This window comes from Balaenoptera acutorostrata, chromosome 4 (assembly GCF_949987535.1).
Source record: "Balaenoptera acutorostrata chromosome 4, mBalAcu1.1, whole genome shotgun sequence".
Taxonomy (NCBI): Eukaryota; Metazoa; Chordata; class Mammalia; order Artiodactyla; family Balaenopteridae; genus Balaenoptera; species Balaenoptera acutorostrata.
Genome location: NC_080067.1, coordinates 129,203,481 through 129,213,327, shown reverse-complemented (window position 1 = coordinate 129,213,327; position 9,847 = coordinate 129,203,481). Strand labels below are relative to the sequence as shown.

General features: G+C 36.5%; 1 pseudogene; it reads left to right on the top strand.

Moving 5' to 3' along the window:
* The first annotated feature begins 6,196 nt into the window (after positions 1-6,196).
* LOC103003323 (malate dehydrogenase, mitochondrial-like) lies at positions 6,197-8,993 on the top strand (annotated as a pseudogene).
* Positions 8,994-9,847: the final 854 nt, after the last annotated feature.

Sequence of the window (9,847 nt, the reverse complement as noted above, 5' to 3'; positions counted from 1 at the left end):
ACATATGCTATGTTAGTAGACAAGGACATTAAAAATAGTTATTATAACTTTATTTCAGATATTCAAGAAACTAGAGGAAAGAATGAAAATTTTTAGAGAGACATGGAAGGTATTAGAAAAGGCGCAAATAAAACTTTAAGCATGGAAAACCACAATGTTCAAGATGAAAAATATAGTGGATGGGGTTATCATCAGGTTAGACACTGCAAAAGAAAATATTAATGAATTTAAAGACATAGCAAAAGAAACATTCTAAAACAAAGCTCTGAGACACAGTATAAATAGTAATATATAATAAAGAGATGTTTTACAACTACAAAGAATCAGATATGTATGTAGGTAGAGTTACCAAAGGAAAGGAGAAATAGGAAAAAAAAAAAGTTCAATTGTGTTTCACAATGCAAATTAAAGTTCTTACAGGGAAGTGATATAAGTCAATTCTGCTGATAACTGTTGGCCAGAACTGATCACTTAGTCCTACAAGGGGACAATTTAGAGTGTTGTTTCCTAAAGACTGTTAATATTTAGCAAACAAAACAATGACTACCTCGCTGGAAACTCTTTGTTATGATGTAGTTAAGTCCAAATTTTCTTAGTGCATCATTTAGGCAGATAGAGAAACATTAGTCACTATAATAAATAAATTCTACAATTTCAGTAACTTAACATGATCAGGGCTATTTTTCTATCCTGTAAATATCTGTAGCAGCTGTTGCTTTCATTTAACTGTTTTCTTCCACTTGAAAGTTCAGGGATTTAGGCTATTTTCTTTTTGCATTTCTGCATTTTCAAAGGGCTTCAGAGTATTCTTCATCCAAGTTTAAAGAAAAAGAGAGGGTAGAAAAGGCATCCATGCTTCCTAGTTCATTTGGCCTGGAAATAACCCACATCATTTCCAGTTATATTCTAGTGGACGTGGCCTCAACTTACTGCAGGGGATTGGGAAGTGTAGTTTCCACATTACAGTTTTATAAGGTTTACGCATTTTTGATAGCTATCTTTTTGAAAATCCAAAACGAAAGGAATTATTTCTTGACATACACCAGGATACAACAGTATACTTCCAATTTAAGATTAGACAACCACAAAACAGGAAGTTCAAGAATGGAGCTGGAACATCTTAATAATTTTCCTCCCGATCTTGTCTTCTTCTTAGTGCTTTTCTTTTTTCGGCATTTCTTCAGCTTTGACTTCAGACCATCCATCCCACGTGGTGAAGAAAGCAGTCTCACAGAGTCCAAGTCTCACATTTGCTAGAACCCCACACCAGAGAAAAAAAATGACTCCTAGTTATTCTTATTTCAATTTACAAAAGCCTTGGGGAAGGGCTCTAACTGGTTTCAGTGGGGTCCGGTACTTAATTCTGGACATACAACTTGACCAAAAGAACAAGGCATATAAGAAAATGAGCACACTATATTTTTTAATATAATGCTTAAAAAAACAGGGGTGTTTCCAGAAGTAAGAAATGAATTCATGATTAGAGCAAATAACAGCAAACAGGAACTTTCCATTGGTGATCTTCTCTCCTTTTTAAATGATTTCTCTCACTTAGAAATTCCTAATCTCTACCAGCACCCCACTACCAATCATGCCCAGTTATGCAGTTCAACAGCTGAGAATGTTTTCCTCAAGTTCTCAACTCCAATTTCCTTTCTCCTCTGTCATTGCAGGCAGCACAACCACTCCTTAGCAGAGCGAGTTGAGGCTATTGTGCATGAACATTCCAGCTCCCTGCTATTTCAGTGAGATTGTATTTATATCTAAATCGTTCATTACCTCCTTTCCTTTAGTTTCAAGAACTATATCTTTTTTAAATTTGAACTTTAGTATCTCCACCTGTATTCTTCATCCTAAAATCTCCAGGTCATTCATTCCACTGTTATTTTCTTATATTTTCAATTTCTTTTTCTCTCTACATTCTTTTTTGGCACAGTCTTATCCACATTACATATCTGTTTCCTACCTAGGAAATGGCACGATTATCTATAATAATGGTGAATACCTAACTGGGCTTGACCTTGGGCTCGCCTGGGGATTACAGCTGCCACCAAAGATTCTGAATTAATTGTAAGGGGTGTGAACTGTGTACCGAAAGTCTTAATAGTTGTTCCCAGAAGATTCTAGTAAACAAAAGTTTGAGAACCACTGATTTGTATAATTTCTTAGCCAAAATCTGATTCATCCTTTATTTAGTCTCTAGCTACACTAGTCACATAGAATTAAAAAAAATAAAAACAATAAAGTCCTGTTACTCTCACTTGTTGACTACCTGTCAAATTTATTCCCTCTGTATATGCACATTACCACCTCTTTACTTGAGGAACTCCTCATTTCTCAGGATTAGTTTATTAATAAAATTAATATTACTAACCTTGATCTGCTTCCTGGTCAGTAAACCCTGCAAACTGTCATCAGACTATTCCTTGTAAATCACAAAGCAGATATTTCACACCTGATCAAAAAACATTTGGAAATTCACTATTGTGCTGAGCATGAAGTCCAAATGTTTTAGTTGGATACATAAAACTATACTTAATCTGGTACTTGCCTAGCTATTCAGTCATCTACTATAACATGCTCCCTCCATCCCATGCTTTACCAACCTGGTCCCCATGCTCTATCTGATTAGTATAAATTCTTGGATTTCAACATTTAGCTGAAACATCTCCTCTATCCAATTATTCTACTTTTCATTGTTTCAACTTTCCACTGCATACTCCAACTCAGGTAGAATTATTATCTTCTGATTTGATGCCATATATACTTGTTGTCTTTTTGCATAAGATCTATAAGCTTTGTTGCATTATTTGCTTATAGATTTAGTTTCATTCTCTAGATTTTAAGACTCTTAAAGCCAAGGGTCATATATTATTCATCTTTGTATTACACTTTTGTCCACTGAAGTGATCATAACTGGATGAATAGATACTATATATCTTCCAAAATATTAATTCCACTTGAGAAAATATAATAGTAGAAAGTAATGATTTTCTAATGATGAAATTTCAGACAACAGGAAATATTTTGTCAATGATATCCTCAAATCAGATGACAGTCTGTACTTATCTATGTATAAGTAGCACCTACATTTCATTCAACAAGGCCACGTTATAACTTTGTGGGTTCCTTCACACATCTGATCCAGAACAGCTATTCTCAAAAGTGTGATCCCGCCACCAGCAGCATCATTGCCATCATATAGTCCTTCAGATATTTCTGTGTCCCAAAGTTTGAGAACTACTGTAAAGGTCAGGGAAAGAGCTCATGTTTGTTGCCTGACTTACTTTTTTCCCTTTATATCATGTATGGTGATTGGGAAAGCAAGCTCTAAATGTGAATTATAGCCAACATGTATAATTTGGGTAGTATAAGGAAGTGGCTTAATCTTTTGAACCTAAATTCTCTAATTTATATGATGGGGTAAAACACTGCCTACCTCTAGAGTTGCTGTGAATATTAAATGAGTTAACCATAGAAAATGTCTACCGTGGTTCATGGAGAAAATGCTTAGCATAATGCTTGCTCAGAAATTTTAGCTGGTTTTTTTTTCCCCTTTTGATACTATTGCTGCTATTTCCACTATTACTATTATTGCTATAGTACTACTTTTAATACCATTACTACTATTATGATTAGTTTTACAGTTCTTAAAAAACAGTTGTGGGGAGGGAAGTGTGGGGGCTGGTGGTGTGATGAATTGGGAGATTGGGATTGACATATATACACTAATGTGTATAAAATAGATAACTAATAAGAACCTGCTGTATAAAAAATAAATTAAATTAAATTAAAAAAATAGTTGTGAAGTGTTATATTTAGTCTCGTATCAGAGAGGTGGAAACAGGCTAGAAGAGATAGATTAATAAGATCACACAGCAATTACGAAGTGAAACCAGGATTAAACAATGAGTCAGTATGATGAAACCAGAGAACATAATTTTCATAGTAAATGTTATTACTTAAATAATTTGCATTTCAAGTGATGATGAAATACTTTAAGAAATGTTTAGTACATAAGTGAGAAGGAAGTTTGGTCATTTGATAAAAACTATAGATACTGTTAAATAATGCCAGGTTAGTGTCTTTTCAAAGAATAGTAACTCAACATGTCAAAGTGGAAGCACAGTTAAAATATGGCAAGAAATATACAAGCCTTAAAGGCCTATTGCTTGTTTTTTCTTTTGACATTTGTAGGTATGAATGTCAACACAAATTCAACTGTATAAAAGAAATAACATATTTTTCCCGATGATTCAACTTGATTTCTATTTTGAATGCCCATAGTACTGAGGTTGAAAATTTTAACTCAATCTAGGGTTTTTACCCAGTGCTGAGATTTTGTTGGGTTCACTTAATCCTTGATGTAATATCTCAATAGGGGAATTTTGAGATTTTCTTCATCCCATCTAGTCTTCAGTCATTCATTCATTAGGTCATCACTGAAATATTCCTCTTTCTTATCTGCTGACTTTATTCAGATTCTATTGTTCTTGCTGCTATTTTCACACCAATCCTAAAGCCACAGGTACATTCTGTGGCTTCTTGGCCACCCTGGGGATGGAAATCCTGGAAAGGTTATTTGTGGCCCTTATGTGCTGAATGCTGAAAACTTCCATTCCCAGTTATGGTGGACACAGAATAGCCTAAATGCTTTGGAATGACAGAGAGTGAACTACAGAGAGAACAAGGACAACAACAAAATCAACACTATCACATGCAAAAAAAATTCAGCCACATTTTTACACACTGCATATTTTCTGTACTATTGCAAGGCTTAAATCATGTCCTTAAATTCACCTTCAGTCTGCGATCCCCTAAGCCTTTTAGCTTTCCTTCACAAAACAAATGAATAGGTAACCATTCAGCTGATAAGCTAATTCAATTCACTGGAACATGAACTACACACAATTTTAATATCTGTAATGTGTTTGGCAACAATGGGAGAAATCTGTATGCACTAGAAGAGACGTTAAAATTTTTACCCCGGAGAAAGATGAGGAGAAACATATGGTATTCACAATGTTAGTGATTAGATTTCAAGAAGAAAAGAAAAGAAACATTAAACATTCCTGCAAATTGGAATTAAATAATATCAATAATGGTTCATACAGTCATGAGGAATTACATGGAAGAAACAGGTTTAAAAAGAAAATGTGAGTTAACATTGGCAAACATATCCCAAATGGCAGAAATAAGTTCAAAATGCCATTAAGTCCAAGTCTCAGCTGTTAGTTCTGAAGAATTGGCTGATGATACAATAATTGGCTTTGGGACCCTACACACACACCAAACATATCCACACATACACACAACCATGCATACATGCTTTATTTTTTGATAGATGATTGTAATAAACTTTAGGTCATAGTTTTAATTATGTAGGCTTATTTATTGCACCAAATAATTCATTCATTCATTTCAAATTTGTCTTAATAATGAAGTTGATATTTTCATCATCTATGTAAATGAAGTGGTAGTTTATCAGATTGAACAAGCTGACTTCATGATCTGAAGCTCAAATATCTAATTCCAGTGTTAAGCTAACTCATAAGACTGCTACTGACCCAGAAAGAAAACAGAAACTTTCACAGTATAGATGCTTAATGAATATTTATTTTTTAATGAATAAATTTTTAAATAATGAGGAAAGGATAAAGGGAGAAAACAAGGAACAACAAAAATGAAGGTAGGGAAAGGAGGGAGGGGAAGGCAGGAAGGAAAGCTGGAAAGGAGGGATGAAAGGAAATAGAGAAAGAAGTAATGAAAAAGAATTTTTAGAAACTTCAGTGATAAATACATAAAACTACTCCTTGATACTCTTCTTACTATTACCATTAGTAAATTCTTCCTTCAACATAAACATAACTTTGTACTGTGGTATCAGTCAATTTTTCACAGTAGAGATGGAGAATCCTGTTTCTTTCCATATTACCATATTCTTCCATGTAGTTTAATCCCAGAAGCTATTTTTAGAAATTCACTTTCCTTTGACACAAATATCAATAGCTCCATATGAACTATTAATACATTTTTCTAAAGCATCCATGATTCTTTTAAATTTCTGCTTCTACCACCCTATTTAGATTTTTATCTCACCACTTTAATGATTTCCAGGCATTAGACTCTCTCTGTAGACCAACCGAAAAGGCATTTAAAAGCTATCCTAGACTGGTTGCTAGAGAAACGTTCTGATATGCTACAAGTCTTGTGGAAAGATGGTAGGTTGACTTTCTGGGCTGGAAGTCATACTGTTGTTAATGATTTGACTTCCTGGGCTCGTTGCTGCAGATTGTGGGTGAAAGTTCTACTTTTATAGATGGTCTGTGAACTGAAAAAAAAAAAAGCACAATGTGAGAGCTGTGAATTCAGTTTTCTTTGTAGCTTACTGAGGACTGTAGCCCAGGACATAGCCTCTCAGATAGCTCTGAGGGACTGTTCTGAAGAGGTGGTGGGGAAGGAGGTCAGTATATATATGATTTTGGTGATGGGGGTACTTGCAATCAATTACACATCTCAGTAGAAGGCTGCTGCTAGTCATGAGGAGCAAATGTCTCCATTAGTGACTTTACTGCTTTCCTAGGTATAAGGAGATGCAAAAAATTGTGTTCCTAAAATTTTCTCCTGAAAATATCTAACTGAAAGCCTGTTCAGCCAGTTTTTCCCAGAGCATCGAGTGCCTCATTCCTGATCTCTGCCCTGAACTCCTTTCAGGGTGTGTTAAAGGTCAGCGACTCTAGTGGCTAGTGACTTCATCCTTGCAGAAACAGACGGCAAGTGGCATTCTTTAGTCTGCAGGTCTAACCATTGTCCACTTGTATAATCAGTCTCTAATATGGAATATAACACAATCTGGATAAGTGTGATTTTTCCTCATAATTATAACTAGAGGAAGCTTCATTGCAAAAAGCATTACAGAGGTGACATGTATTTTCATTGTTTCACATATGTAGGTATCAATACATAAAGTCATCGTGTCTCGTTATTTGTGTGCTAAGTTGAATCACTTGGATATGGTATTGTCCACCAGATTTCTTCATTGTAGAAAATCTTTCACTCTTTGCCATCAATAATTTGTAAGGTGATACTTTGAGATGCTGTAAATATCTTATAAATATCCTGTTCTCCAACAACATTTTACCCAGTCCTTTAGCTTCATTGATGATTGATTATGGCACAAAGGGTGGCAAGATAGTGATCTTTCTGATTATCTCATTCTTTCACTGCATATTAGCTTCCATTGTTAAGTAAAGAAGAGCTTTTTCTTTACCCTCCTTCCTTCTTTGTTAAAACATCATTATGGATCCATGGAAACTTTTGTTATTCGAATTTTTATAATGCATTACCTTCAATCCTTTTCATTCTTTCTTTCTGTGTCTTTTTTTTTTTTTTTAATACACAATCTGTATTAAATTTGGCCCATGGGTACACCTTTTCACTAGGTTCTTGTCCTTTTCACACTTTCACATCAGAATTTGAACACACACTTGCTTCCTAGAACAACATGTTACATGCTTATCTTGTACTGTGTCCCGAATATAGAATCAGCCATTTCTCCAAAGAACATTGGTGCCTTTTATTGGGAACACATTATGACTTTATTTTTAATGCAGAAAAACTGGAATAATATTTTCTACCTTGCTGAAGATATTTGTTAAGAAAAAGTTATATTAAAAATATTAATAATCTTAACATTAAAAATTCTGTAATAACTAAATAATCATTAGCAATATAACATATGCTTCCAAATTACTTAATAATTTTCTAAGCCGTCACGGGTTTATTGAACCACCTTGATCTTTGTACTTACCTTTGCATCCGTAAATACACATGAGTATTATTGGACTACACTGGTAAAATAAAACAGGTAAGAATTACAAGGGACAAAGTTTGTTCAGTCACATGTTTCCTTACCAGGGACTTTCCTTTTGCAATATAGTAGTAAATAAAAATAGAAATATCAAATTTTCTTTCTTTTTTTGGCCCTCGCCGGCTCCTTCCCGCGCTGGTCCGCGCCCCGTGTGCCACCGCCCGGCCTGCGGGCGCCGCTCTCCGCCGCAGCTTCGGCACCTCGGCCCAGAACAGTGCTAAACAGCCGTGCTGGGGGCTTGGAGGAACACGGCAGCCGCTTTCGCTTCTGCTGAAGAACGGCCCCTTGGTGAGCCGCCCGACCCTCCACGGTATCGCTCATACACCCGGAGTGGCCGCCGATCGGAGTCACATGGAGACCAGAGCGATGGTGAAAGGCCACCTCGGAGCTGAGCAGCTGCCAGACCGCCCGGGGGGCTGCGACGAGGTGGCTATTACCGCGGGGGTCCCAGGAAAAGCAGGCGCGACGCGGGATGACCTGCTCAACACCCACGCCACAGTCCTGGCACAGCCCCGAGACCATGATTTGCGTCCTTTCAAATCCAGTTAACTCCACCATCCCGATCACAGCGGAAGTTTTCAAGAAACATGGCGTTTACAACCCCAATAACATCTTTGGGGTGACAACCCTGGACATTGTCCAAGCCAACACTTTTGTTGCAGAACTGAAGGGTGTGGACCGGCTCGAGTCAACGTTCTTGTCACTGGCGGCCATGCTGGGAGGATCATCCCCCTGATCTCAGTGCACCTCCAAAGTGGACTTTCTCCAGGACCTGCTGACTACCCTCACCGGGTGGATCCAGGAGGCCGGCACGGAGGTGGTCAAGGCTAAGGCCGAGCAGACCCTGCTATCCTGTCCACGGCGTGTGCCGGAGTCTGCCGATTTGTCTCCTCCCTCGTGTATGCGATGAACTGAAAGGAAGTTGGCGAATGTTCCTTCGTCAAGTCCCAAGAAACAGACCGTCCGTATTTCTCCACACCGTCGATGCTGGGGGGAAAAGGCATCGAGAAGAATCTAGGCATCGGCAAAATCTCCCCCGTTTGAAGAGATGATTGCCGAGGCCATTTCTGAGCTGAAAGCCCCCATCAAGAAAGGAGAGGAGTTTGTAAAAAACATGAAATGAGAAGGTGGTTAGCGAGCAGTCCGTTTCCTTAACTAATTAAGGCATCATGTCACCGTAAAGCCATTTCAGACACCTTTGTCTTTTCAGTTTGCTTTGATGATGAGTATTGTATTAATAAAACACCCCTTCCAAATCTCTGGTCAGTCTATCAGTGCATCAATAAAAGCAGGCTTTGATTTCCTTTTTCAAGTTCTCCTCCAATTAAAAAAAATTTTTTTTCTTTCAAATTTTTGAGTGTGGGAGAAAAGAAATTCAAGGGAAGAGGAAAAAGTAAAAGTATATGTAAAATTTTTGAACTACTCCAGGCAGAGAAAATAATTGCTAGTAGTCATACTGGGAAGACTTTTGGATTTAATAAGATAAAAATTAGAAGTTTTATATGAAACAAAGATTAGAAAATAATTAGATTAATTTAATTCCCTCATTACTCTGTGTGAGAATGATGCAGGATGACCTAAACAATAGACTTTTTTGTGTTCTAACTGATACATGATAAATGAGATAAAATTTAAATAACACACAACATGTAACAGGCTTGTAAAATAAGAAAAAGGCAGCATGACTTAGAGGAAAGTTTAGAAATCACTTAAAAGTTGAATGATTTATTAAAATAATTTTGCAATTTAAATGTGACCTTTTTATCTTTTAGGTCAAACCCATCATATATTTCTAACATACTGAACTATCAATAACTCATGTAATATTGCTCTTAAACACGTAAAAAGTTCTGCTACAGCAGTAAATGACTGGGTTGCTCTGAAATGATGTTACAATAGTTTCAGTTGGCTTGAAGGAACTGACGTTATATTTATATTAAAAATAATTATTTATTATGAGAGTTTTCTACATTATTT